Below are 14028 nucleotides of genomic sequence, written 5' to 3' on the forward strand. Positions count from 1 at the left end.
CTATAAAATTAGTATATTGGAGCCTCCTCGGAGGTTTTGCCAACTTTTTACATAAAGAATCTTCTTTTATTATTCTACCCCATGATCTGTGTGTTTTGAAAGCTTTTTTTTAAATTTTTTATTGTGTTGAACAATTCTATTTTAATTCTCACCAAAACCTCTCATCATCATGAGGTAGCGGGTGTTACCAAACTGGATAATTTAATTCCAGCCAACAGCAAAGAGACTTTACATTTCAGCTGGTTGTGAAATGTTATGTTCTGTTTTGTTTGCAAATAGCTGAAAACAACCTAAAGATACCAATTACCACCTGATGGAAACCACTTTAGAACCTTTGATTAAATACACTCCAGATTGTAAGCTGTAATTTTTAGTAATTTTCACTAGCAAGCGAGGAAAGAGAAAATTTTGAGAACACTCTGCCTTTTGCCCTTGAAGGACGCAAGCACTGTCACTTTCCCAAACAAACAGAAAGGAAAATTCAAGCTCATTAAAACCTTGAACGTATTTCTAACATGCGTTGATTTGAGAGTGAAAGCAGTATGAATGTGCTCCATCTTTATATCTCTCACAGCACTAGTCTTGTGACTCATGGAGATTCCAAATTAATATAAATGCATATCTTTAGCATCTCACCACTTCAGAAAGTTTCCAACCTTTAAAATGCACAAATATATAACACAAGTATCTTTTGGAAGATAGATTGTTGCTTAATTTTTCTTCCTCATCTTTGATCTCATTCACTTTATTCTTGGGAGTTTGCACAACCTTCATATGATGAAGTAATGCCCTGAACTCAGGCTCTAGTGAAAAAGGATCAGTAGTCACAAAACATAAAGCTGGGTTTGCCGATATGCTGTTATTTAGGGATCAGTGGACAATGACAAATGTTTTCAGAATAATTTTAATATTAGTTTATATTAACAGTAAGTGAATTTGCAAAACAATCTATGCTTTAGAGCAGAATAAAAGGCTTTTTTTTAGTTAATACATCTGTTTTTACAATATTTAAAAAATACTAAAATGCAGATACAAAATATCCTCCCTCTTAAAGAAAATCAAATCTTATTTAAACAATAACTTACTAGATTCCCTTGCATCATTATAGAAATTTTAGGTAACTAGTATCACTAGTATTAGATAAAATTATTTAAATTAACTTATACTGGTGCTTGGCCAACTGTGGCTCACGATCCACATGCGGCTCTTTGGCCCCTTGCGTGTGGCTCTTCCACAAAATACCACATGCAGGCACGCACGGTCAGTGCAACTGAAACTTCATGGCCCATGCGCAGAAGTCTATTTTTGGCTCTCAAAAGAAATTTCAATCCTTCTACTGTTGATATCTGGCTCTGTTGTCTAATGAATTTGCGGATCACTGACTTATACCAATCACTTGCTTTTCTAGCTTATAATTCATCTAGGTTAATTCAATTGGCATTTATACAATTTATTTTAGACACTAAATAGCAGGGGTTTTTTTCTCTAATGATTCTCAGAATTTCTTGCTAACCTATGGGACATTTTTACAACTGACTAGAAAGTATTGGTTTTTGGTCAGTCGTGAGTTTATGTGCAAATTCTCTGCACCACATTTAGTTTCGCTCCTTGAGTGGCAGTTGACTGAAGCCACCGGACTGGCTGGAATAACTGGAGAGGACTGAGAGATGGCAGGTAGAGCTGCAAGTGAAAGACAAACACATGATGTTGCTGTGTCCAGACGAACAATTGATGGAGGTGACGTTTCTTGTTTCCTTTGCTCAACAACTGCTAGAAACCATGTTCTCTCTTAGACACACAAATATTTCAGTTAACTGACCTAGGCATTTTGGGTTCCTTGATGTGAGCGTTTTGCTATTTTGAACCAAAGACTCTGATCTTACTTTTACGTTTAAAAAAAAAATGGGTTTTATAGTCAACTGGGTTTTATATATCTTACATATTTTTTTAGTCACAAATTGTAAGGTAATCACCTTTAACTATGTACTTTGTCACATAGAATTACCCTAGTTTTCTTATGTATCCATGCTCATATAATAATGACATTTAATACTTCACATTTATGTAAATTTATTGAGATAAGGTCTTTGGGTGAGTGGTTATGTTTTAAATGCTGATCTATTCATGGTTTGTAATTGCCTACTGTCAGTTGGTGAGGATAGATCTAGTGTGCAAGAGGAAGGAGTGGTGAGATAGGATTGAATATAAGTTCCTTCTAACGCCATGGAAAAGCGCTTAACTTTTGTGCTAGAAGTGATGGATATCCATCAAAGGGCCAAAGCAGGAAAGGGATGTGATTAGATATGCACTTTAAGAAGATCATTCTTTTTTTTAATTAATTTATTTATTTTTACATATTTTATTAATTTTTTTTGCCCCCCTCCCTCCTTCCTATACATCCCCTCCCTCCCCAGAGTTTTGTGTCCATTGGTTGTACTTATATGCATGTATACAAGTCCTTCGGTTGATCTATTATCTCCTCCAGAAGGAAGATCATTCTTAAAACTGTAGAGAGTGTTTCAGTGGAGAGTGAAACCCAGTGGCCTGCTAGTAGACCAGTTTGCAGGTTTTTGCAGTAATCCTAGCAAGTAATAAGAAGGTTTTTTTTGTTTTGTTTTGTTTTGTTTTGTTTTTTGTGGGGGGGAAGGCAATGGTAATGGAGATTGAAATGAGTGTATATAAAAAAAAATAGGAGGAAGGAGAATCTACAGAATTTGGCTATGAAAATTGAGAAATAGGGGACAAAGATGAATGCCAGTTGTAATGCTTAATTGTGTGTTCAATGGGAATGAGAGCATGAATTTTGGTTAGACCTTGGAATGCCAGAGTAATTATTAATGAGGCCCCTTTACTTTCCAAATAGACCTGGTTTAGATGATAAATGATGTGGCCACCCTCAGGAGAAAAATAGTTTGGTACTAAAGAAACACCACTTATTTAAGATAAGGGTCTCCAGAGAGAAATATCCAATAAACAAATAGAATTATGGCTATGGAGCTCAGGAGAGAAACATTGAAATTGAGATGTGGATTTGAGCATGATCAGATGGAGATGAAAGGACAGAGATAGTATGTGAAAATGTGGAGGGGAAAGGGCTCAAGATGGAACTTCCAGAAACACTAAAGTTGGAAAGGAGGATGAACCTACAAAGGAGATTAGGAAGTACTTGCCAGAGAGAGAGAGAGAGAGAGAGAGAGAGAGAGAGAGAGAGAGAGAGAGAGAGAGAGAGAGGAGAAAAATTAGGAGGAAAGCCAAGGAAATCAAGTAATAAGGACAATTTTTTTTTTTTTTAAAAAGGAGAATTTCAGAAAGGAGTGAATAGGCAACAGTGTCAAATACAAGTAAAATAAGAACCAATATATACTATTGGATTTAGTACTTTGAAAGCAATTGACCTCAACAAGGGCAAACTCAGTGGAATGATGGATATAATAACAAATTACTTTTTTTAAATATATTTTATTGATTTTTTCACAGAGAGGAAGAGAGAGGGATAGAGAGTTAGAAACATCGATGAGAGAGAATCATCGATCAGCTGCCTCCTGCACACCCCCTATTGGGAATGTGCCCACAACCAAGGTACATGCCCTTGCCCGGAATCGAACCAGGGACCTTTCAGTCTGCAGGCCGATGCTCTATCCACTGAGCCAAACTGGTCCCGGCAACAAATTACTTGTAGGTGGAGGAAGGCAAGCAATAATGTATGACAGGTGGTGCAGCAGCTTAAGGAAAGCATGAGCTTTGAAGGTAGATAAACTATTTCACATCTCCACAAACTCTTACTAGTTATGTGACTTTGGGCAGGTTGTCTAACTTGAACCTTTCTCACTTTCATTCATTCCATTCAATATTTATTCACCAAAGATTTATAGTGCACATAATATATGACAGGAACTGTACTAAGAACCAGCTAACCATGAAAAACTTATGTCCTTGACATGGGCATACCTTTTTTTTTTTTTTTTAATATAATACCAGGAGTGCTGTTACAGATATATGAGCAGTGCATTTTGCTTTCTGGTTATAAGCTCCATTAACAATAATAAAAACATTTAATTTCTTTCTGAATGCCAAGCACTGTGTTAAAGGCTGCATATGAATTATTTCACTTTGTCCATTTAGCACATCACATGAAAGCAATATGAGAGGAGTACTATTTTTAGTTTCAACACGAAGATAAGTAAACCAAGGCTCAGGAGGTTTAGGAATTGTCAAATGTCACCCTAGTAAGTGTAAGAAGTGAATAGAGCCCAGGGAAACTGATTTCAAAATGAGCATTTTAAATTAATGTACTGCCTTCCATCAGTAGCCAGATTGTTTCCATTTTATTCATCATTGTATCTCCAGAACCTATTTATCTCCTGGCCTAATACAGTTCCTTACAACTACTAATAAATATTTGTGATAGGAAGGAGGGAAGAAAGAGAAACAAAGGAAAGGAGAGGGAAGACAAAGATAAAGGAAGGAAGGAGTAAAGGGAAGGAAGGAGTGACAGAAGAAGGAATCTTACAGGAAATAAGGCAGTCATGCCAGCGTGGCTCAGTGGTTGAGCATCAGCCTATGAACCAGGGGGTCACAGGTGGATTCCTAGTCAGGGCACAGGCCCAGATTGTGGTCTCGATTCTCAGTGAAGGGCATGTAAGAGGCAGCCAATTCATGGTTATTTCTCATAATTAATATTTCTATCTCTCTCTTTTCCTTCCTCTCTGAAATCAATAAAAATATATTTTAAAGAAGAAACAAGGGAATGGAGTGATAAGGACAGCCTAGGAGTTAGAGAATGTTACCAAGGAGATGATACACGAGCTTGACTGAACATGTAATCATTTGCTAAACCATGTAAGAGAACAAAAGATACTCTCCATCAGCTTGCCAACGCAGCATCTTTCACTCCCATCAGCCTCTAAGGATAGGCTTAGTGTTCTCTAATCCTTCAAAGTACCTAATCTTTAACCCCATGACTGAGAGACTCAACATTATTGATCACCACTTTCTATCTGAATACCTTGTCCTAAACAACCACTAACCTTACTGATAACTCTGAACTTCTTCTGACCCTTATGTTTGCCAATTATATAAAATATCAAAATCTAATGTCCATTTTCTTAGGACATCTTGTGGCACTTTTTATCCAGACAATAAGTTTTGACTAAAAGGAATCACTCTAAACAAAAGGCCACCAGAAATATTAAGCATCAACAAATAATAGACCTCTTCCTCCATGATCTCTTCTCATTCTCTCTTTTTAAACCTTTCTTCCAGTTGCCATAATTATGAGACAAGGACAAAACTCCTAATTGCTTTAAAAAGTAAACCACCTTCTTTCCATATGCTCCTGCTGTTCTTTCAAATCTTTGAGAATTTGTCATTTCTTATCTGCTATGGGTGAATAATGCCAAGAGTCATGAAAGCAAAAACACAATAACAAAACAAAACAAAAAACAAGGTCTTTGATGTTCAGAAGGATGTCCTTAAACTTGCCAATATTGCTTAAGCAGAATATTAAAAATGTCTGCTCATTTGTTTTTTTAATTGTTTGGAAAAATCACCTTCCTTGTTCACTCTTCTTATGTTTTATATAGACACAGCCGAAATCAACCACCAATCCTTTCTAAAGCCTGATCTTTTTAAAAAAAATCCTGAATACATTCTGTTTCCTATGACTGCTACCTAGATTGTTTTAGCGTGGCTTTTATTAATGTGTTTTCATGTGGAGCCTAGAATACAGCCTTGTAGTCTCATGTATACATGCCCTTTTTTGATAATCCAAATGAAGTAACAAAGAACCCAAGTTCTAAGCAAAAGTTTTGCTGAAACTCAACCCAATGATTGATCACATCTTCAAGGAAGATGGTAGAAAATTGGTAAGTTCATTTAGTCTCTATCCCAAAATCTTGTTTCATTTCAACCCATATTCCAAAATACTCAATTCTTAATTATTTTCTTGCTTTTGTGTAACACCAAACAACATGTATCCTGGTATCTTACTGATTCTTCATCAAACAACACAAAATCCATGCAGATTGAACATGGAGAGAACTAGCATTGATTGGAAGAAACTTTTACTGACTTTTACTGCAGATTGAATTTTGTCCTCCCAAACACCTGGCAAAGGTAATGTCTCCGTTTCACTAAGTACTCCTTAATTTAGAATTACAAAGGCAATTAGCTCTCTAATGAGTTGGAGCATCTGGGGTGAAAGAGTAGGGAAAATACTGAACACCAGATGATGTCTGTTAATGTCAAAAAAAAGAAAAAAAGAAAGAAAGTGACTTATTCTTGGTGGAAAAAAAATCTCTCAGATTGATGATTTAAATCTCTTTCTCTCCCTCCCCCCCAAAAGTAAAGTATGTAGAACTTATTGTGTGGTATATATGGGGGGAAATCTAATTTGACCCATTAAATGTAAAGATTGGCAATCATGAGCACATGGGTCTCTGCCCTATGTTATTGATTGAATATATCAGTAGATTTTACATTTGGAAACTTGTGAATCATTGCTGAGGTTCCTAAAAAGGGAGGGTGAATGGGGGAAAATATAGTTCTTAGCTTTATAAAAACAGTACATTAAAAATAGAAAATATCCTGCACAAGATTCAAAGTAGGCAGGCATTGAAAAGCTGAGCTATAAAAGTGACAGCTGCAAGGTTATTCACTACACTGAGAAAATTAAAATAACATCAAAATTATTGTGGAAGGTCGGCTATATTAGTGCTGCGCATGGAAAAGAAGATCTTTGGGAACCAGAGTTCTTAGCATTGGAACTAGTGTATAGCCAGTGCTCAGTAAATGTTAATTGAATCTCAAGCCCAATTTAAAAATGACCCATGTCGTTAAAACGGCTGCGATAGTAACCATTTCACCCAGTCCATACAGTGAGGCATTATAAAGATAACCGGGGCTGGAACTTGAATCTCACTCTGAAACCAGCTGAATAACCATAGGCAAGTCATATTACCTCATCTGGATTATTCGTTTTTTAAATGCGGATAAAACTATGTAATTTGCAGGTTGAATAGGAAAATGAAAAGAGATTTCAAATGGAAGAAGGGTTCTCAGTACATGGTAGATATTGTTGTTGGTACTTTTAAGTAGAGGAAGGCTTTTTGTTTCCCTAATCTTTCAGATTTAAGGAGATGAATCACTGTTCTTCATGATATGTAAGGACAGGAAAATGGTCTGCATTTATCCAGAAGGTGATTGTATCTTATTATTCATTGGCCAAATAGTCAATAATTTTCTGATTGTTTTGCTCATCTTGTTCAATTACAATTTGACAATACATTCTAAAATTACTGGGAACCTTATGACTCCCTCTCCTTTCCCAGGGTCAAACTGGCCTGTTGGTAGGCATCATTGTGTTCACTGCTAGTGTCCTGTCATCAGGATAAATAAACTATGAAACCACTATCACGGCCATCTCGGTATAGTCGGTTAACTGAGCCAATGAAATCTTGTATCACTTTCCTGAAGCAGATGGCTTATAATAGCATGTACTTATATGCACTGAACATTCCATTGTAAAGGCATCTGTCCTTGAACAAGAACTAACTTAGTGTGCAAGGGAATTTCCCATATGTGACATAACACTGAAGAGCTTCAAGTTCACCAAAAGGAAAAGACTTGGTAAAAAAAGGTTAATTACACAATTTATATTTTATTCTAGAAAGGATGTGTAGATGAGGCTATAACAGAGAGGGCAGGGTCCTAAGAGCACTGCTTTCATGTCCATGATAATCATCACTAACTGCATGTCTAATAGTCACCAGCTTAATGTCACATAAAGTGAGCACCAAATATTTAGTTGATTTACATCATAGTATTCACTATTTTTAACACATAAATATGCACTCAATGAATGCTTAGACAGGACTTTGCCATACCTGGTAATAAGTCAGGCAAAATTTAAAGAGTAGGAAGGCTTTAAGAACTCATCAAGGACTCTAAAGGATTGGGAAGTACTTATGAAACAAATATTTTTATTTTTTAATTGAAACTAAATAGGATGAATGGTTTTCAAGTTCCTCTAGAATTATGTCTTAGATTGTAAAACGTTCTAGGTCAAAAAGTATAAAATTTCAAGCAAAGGGAATTTAAGTTAATCACTTAAGTTAATTATATCAAAATGCCAGCTTTCTCACTTCTCAGCCTTCTGATTTGGTTAATTTAAGTGTTTATTAATCACAGAACTGTGGAATGAAACAAGTCTGTGTGAATTACATGTTTTGTTCAGGAGGTTATTGGTTCATAATTACTTCTTTTGTGCTAACTGAAGAAATACAACTGTTATTAGTAAACTTCACTTGAAATACTTAATCACTGTTTCAAAGACTTTTTTATCACCTGATCTATATGTATCAGTACATCAAAGCTCACATATTTGTCTCACAATCTCAGCTCACTGACTATTTAGTCAAGCTAATAAGCAGCATCGATCATACCCCAATGCACAAGATAGTCTGCATTACAGATGCTCTCCCTGTAATCCATCCATTATATGGAGCATCTGTTACAAATTATCCGACCTCCAGGACTGCTCATTTAAGTGCTTTTTCAAGAGCCTACTGTCTTCATTTCTCCAAATGAGTTAGATGGTGGCATCGGGACTGTACCAAGTTCACTGTCACCATGTGACAGCAGTCATCTATTAGTCTGTGCTAAGCTCTAACGGTACATTGCGTAATGGTAAATGTCTTACAATTTTAAAGCCAAAATCCTCAGAGTATAAGCAGGAGCCATTAAGAAAACACTAAGACAGTTATTTTTCTATTATATCTCATCCACTGGCCAAAAAGTTAAGCACATTGTAATACTCATTTTTAAGTCCTTAGGGGACTATTGACTTGCTCTGTTACTTAATACATGAAATTAATGACCCCAGATACATGTTTGTCAATTTCTGTTCATTTCTATAACTGTGAAATATGTCCCTTGTCTCAAATAGATATCTTGTAGAACATGTTGTTGGTATCAATGAAAATCATAAAAGAAAATCTAAATAAATGAAAATAAGTACAAATTTATACCTTAGAAAAGACATATTAAAGGAACTTTCTACTTACAATGTAATCCACAGTATTGTCTAGAGTGTACCTATCTTAAAGAGAATAGCTTTATAAACATGTTGCCCTAATGTGTCATTGGAAATACTAATTACAAATTCACTTCATGGTATATTTGGGAAAAGAAGTCACAGAGATAGCTATAAATTATTCATAAATGAATAGTGAGACTGAACAAATTTAAAAGTCCATGTAGTCATTATTTTCTTGATCTTAATTTGCATTGCAGAATTGTAATTAGTCATACACAATAAATCCAATATTGAATTTATAGAAAGCTTTGTAGAAACATGGTACCTTTCATATTTTAGGTTGCCATATGGTATTTTCCTAACAGATTTCTTTAACTCATCTGTTTTTAGAGTTTTTGTAATACTAGCTTAATAAATTAATTTCAGGATAGCATCTGGGTTGCTTGAGTTTTTCAATAAACAAGCTGATTATTTTAAATTATTCTTGCCAGTTGTACCATATACCCTCAAATATCTACTTTCCATTTCAGAAAGATCACCTTCGATGGATGGACAGTATTTCTTTCATATTGGAATACATACAGAATGTACAACTTCAACTCATTTTGTAATATTACATTAAACATTTATGCCTATTAAACTACCTTGAATCTTTGGTAATTTATCTTTCGCCTGAAGTTTGTGATACTTGATTAGAAGTGTTTATATTTTCCTAAACAAAGAACACAAGAATTTTTTAAATAAATATCTTAAACACAGCGATGTAATTGGTAATTAAATACTTCAGCCAAAAGTAGCACAAGTCATTTTAGTTCACAACTCTGGTCTGGTCACATTATACCATTTAACCCAAAAGAATCAGAGTTCCAATGACAACTACATATTCACAGATTATATCTGTCACTGGTGTGGGAAAGAGGTGATATCATTTTGGTTTTGCTTACAACAGAAGTAGATGATCATGATACTCCCAAAAGACTGATATGCAAAGCATCCTCTGAAATGATCGCTGTCATTGAAACTACATTGACAACATCTATCAACCAACAACAGGACAATAAAACAACATTGGAATAGTGGTTCAGTCAATCACTATAATTTACCTTTGCTACCAAAACCTATTGCAATGAAAAATACCCATAAACTTTTAAATTTAAATAGCTTTTCCCCACAATCTTCTTACAGCCCCTGAGGGTTTCCATCACACTTTTGGTTTATGGTTTTTAAATGGCTTCTTTCCTTTGACTTTCCCATAGTCATTCAATGGTTCCCCATCACACCTACAATAAAATCACAATGTATTACCATTGATTTCAAATCCCTCTCTTATCTGACACCCATTGGCCTTCCCAATAGTATCACCTACTATGGTCTTCCTTCACTTTGTCAACCACCCCAGAATCTGCAAATATGCCAACACTTAGGAAGTTTTTTATTGATGTTTTAGGCATAATATTTATTTGGCTGGATGGCTCCTTCTTATTTATTTCTCAGTTCTCTAATGTTTCCTGCCTCTCCTCCACCAATTTCACTCCACTTTATTTTCTTTACTGCATTTATTACTATCTGAAATTATATCATTCATTGACTGTCTTTTCTCTAGAACGTAAAACTCATAAGGACAGATACCTTCCTTATCATGTTTATTGCCTATCCCAGAGTCTTACACACAGTATCTATTTCCTCAATATTGTTGAAGAAATTTAAATGTATGAATGAATATATAATTCTTTCCCCCAAAGAAAGTAATTATATTTTTATAAATGAAGTAAATGGAAAGATTGGGTAGCAACTGAATAATAATCATAGGCATTTAATATTAAATACATTGTCATGTGATATAACATGTAAATAAGAGAGCAGGCACAGTGGAGTATGAAGGAAAACTATTTGGGTATGGTGTGGTGGGAAATGAATTTCAGAAGCTTCCTACAGCTGCAATCACAAAACGATTCTTTGTAGCATGGGCATTTCTATCTCTATAAATGTCCACATTACATGCCATTGAGTGGGTTCCAGCTCCTGGCAACTCTATGAATAAGTGATGTCCACAATGTCCTGTCTTCAACAGCCCTACTCAGCTCCTAAAGACTCATCTATATGGCTTTTATGGAGCCAATCCATCTAATATGTGGTCCTCCTCTTTTTTTGCTGCCTTCTATTTTCCCAGCATTATTGTCTTTTCCAAAGAACCCTGTCTTCCCAGGATGTGCCCAAAGTGGGACAGCTTCAGTTTGTCATTTTTAGCTCTGTCAATGATTATAGCTTAATTTGCTCTAGGACTCATTTGTTCATCTTCTGTCTGTAGGGTAACTGTAGTGCTTTCCTTCAATACCACATTTCAAATGAATCATTATTTTTTCTTATCAGCCTTCTTCACTTTCTTTTTCATTTGTATATAGTAATTGGGAATGCAAGGTTGCAGATGATCTTAGCCTTGGCCTTTAATTACTTATCTTTGCTCTTGGTGATCCTTCCAATTCTTCTATTGCTTCCCTTCCAATTCCCACCCTTCTCTTGATTTCTTGGCTGTAGTCTCAATTTGAATTGATGACTGAAGCAAGGTAAGCAAAATCTTTAACAATTTCAGTGACTTCTTTGTCTATGCTAAACTTGTCCATTTTTTCTGTAGTAGAAGGGGTAAGTGGGTAAGATGCTTCAAGCTACAGGGGCTGAATCTGTCAAAATCCTAACAAGAATATTTCAATAAATATGGAAAAAAAGTTAATGGCCTACAGACTGTAAATGTATAAAAACATCCCAATCTTCACTAAAGGAAATGCCAAGGAGGGCAGTAATTGTAGGACCATATCTGTAATTGCATACTCAAATAAAGTGGTGCAGAAATACCAAGTATTCAAGCTGTATTCAGAAAAAGAAGAAACACTTGAAATCTAATTGTGAGCATTCTTTGGATATTGGAGAGCTCCAAAGAATTTCAGAAGAAGGTTAGCTATGTTTTGTAAACTACAACAAAGCCTTTAACTGCATCAATCATGAAAAGCTATGGTTTGTTATGAAAGAAAAAAAACAAGCTTGCCTCAGCACTTGTTTGTCTTGATGGCTAGCATATTGTGGACAGGAAGCCACTGTTAGGACATAATATGGAAACCGAATAGTTTCCTATAGGCTAGGGGTGTCGAACTCAATCAGAGAAGGGGCCAAAATCTAAAATCCAGCCTAAATCGTGGGCCGAATGGTTTACTGAACAGTCATAAACTGTCATTGTGATGGAAACGCAGCGGAGTGCAGTGATGACAGCGCTGTGCGGGCCACATTGCAAGGCCTGGCCGGACAGATTTGGCCCGCGGGCCTTGTGTTTGACACATGTGCTATAGGCAAAGGAGTCAGACAGGCTACATTTTGTCTCCCTATTTGTTTAACCTCTATGCAGAACCTATACTAAAAACTAAGATAGAGTCAGAGGAAGGAGGAGTGAAATCAGTGAAGAAATACCAATAACTTAAGATACTGCAGACAGAATAATCTTACTGGCAGGAAGTAGCAATGATTTGAAACAACTGCTGGTGAAGGAATAAAAAACAGAATAAAGTACTTAAGCATGATTCCATTAAAACAAAAATTGTTCACTACAAAAGAAATACAGAACTTTAACAAAATAATGTTCTACAAGTCTCAGCATGTTTTCATGACTCCATCTCACCTTCCACTCCACCCTATACTTTGCAGCATACACACACACAAACACACACAAACACACACACACACACACACACACACACACACACACACAGTTGTTCTCATAATAAGTATTGACCTAATATTAAAAAGTAAATACATATAGCAAAGATTATTCATATATGTTGGATTCTGCTACATGGAGTATAAGAAACTAAAGAAAAGGCTTATATACCAATAAGATTTTGGCTGTGCTTCCTGGGCCAAAGATTTTGCATTGAATATAGAAGTTTTTGAACTATCAATTTTCCTATTTGCAACTGTAGAGGTCCTAACTTATGTCCTGGAAGCTCTGCCATGTATATTTGAATCTATAATTGGAGTGATTAAATCTTTGACAACAGCTTTAATCTCTTACAACAGGTGCTGTCTCACACATATTGAGTCTTCTCTTGAGTTTAACATAGACTTCACTTAACTTAAACACTCACCAGCTATTCCTAATTTAGTCCCTACCTGAAATCCATGACTTTCTTGATATCTATCATGCCATCTTGTGAACTCAATCAACTCCGTTGCAAGCATAGGGCATAAACAATCTAATGAAACTGTGTGGACTCAGCCCCTGTAAAATTATGTTTTTCATTTCATATAAGCTCTCACTGTTGTTCAGCAATATTACTGTTCTAAGATTATTGATTCTCTATAACATTGCTCTCAATAAGTATTCCTGACACTTCCAACTCTCTTGAAAATCGAATCTTCCCATCTCTGCACTTCAGTGTTATCATCAGAATTTATTTTAATTGTGAGATTCTTCTCCACATTACTCCTTAATTCTACTATTCTTCCAATTTATCCAAGCATGAAATTCTGGAATAATGGTTTGTTTTGACTCTTAACTCTTCCTATAAAATATAAAATTCATTGATCCATCTCCCATTTAATAACAGTATAGGCTCTCTACTTCTTTTATCACAAAATTCAAACTTATTGTCCTGCTGTTCAAGGTCTTCCCTCAAAGTTCTTTTCCCAACCTTTATAGATCACTGCTCGTCTGACCAAACTTAATCTACCTGCCTCCCTCTCTTCAAAATTGCCTTGATATTTCCAGTCTTTGGGATATTTACTTACCCCCCTTTGCCACACACACACACACACACACACACACACACACAACTCACCTGTTCCATCTTTAAATACCAGCCTAGAGAAACTGTTTTATTAGAACCTTAACTGAAAAACCCATCTTTCCAACAACAGTATCTAAGAACTTTCTGTCCCAGAGATACAAAGTGAACTTCTAAATTACTTTACTAGAAAATGGCAAGGCCTGCCTGAGACTGAGTTCTCCT

The 14028-nt window shown here is 35.7% G+C and overlaps 1 protein-coding gene and 1 long non-coding RNA gene across 2 annotated transcripts in view; both read left to right on the forward strand.

The window, feature by feature from the left end:
- The window catches only part of CNTN5 (contactin 5), a 720133-nt gene that overhangs the window by 624679 nt on the left and 81426 nt on the right, over nucleotides 1–14028 (forward strand). The window lies entirely within an intron of this gene.
- LOC123651872 lies at nucleotides 5401–9667 on the forward strand. Its single transcript, XR_006740839.1, has 3 exons — nucleotides 5401–5864; nucleotides 6023–6114; nucleotides 9565–9667. It is a non-coding gene; the product is annotated as an uncharacterized LOC123651872 (long non-coding RNA).

The sequence above is a fragment of the Pipistrellus kuhlii genome, unplaced genomic scaffold (assembly GCF_014108245.1).
Source record: "Pipistrellus kuhlii isolate mPipKuh1 unplaced genomic scaffold, mPipKuh1.p scaffold_m20_p_9, whole genome shotgun sequence".
Classification (NCBI taxonomy): domain Eukaryota; kingdom Metazoa; phylum Chordata; class Mammalia; order Chiroptera; family Vespertilionidae; genus Pipistrellus; species Pipistrellus kuhlii.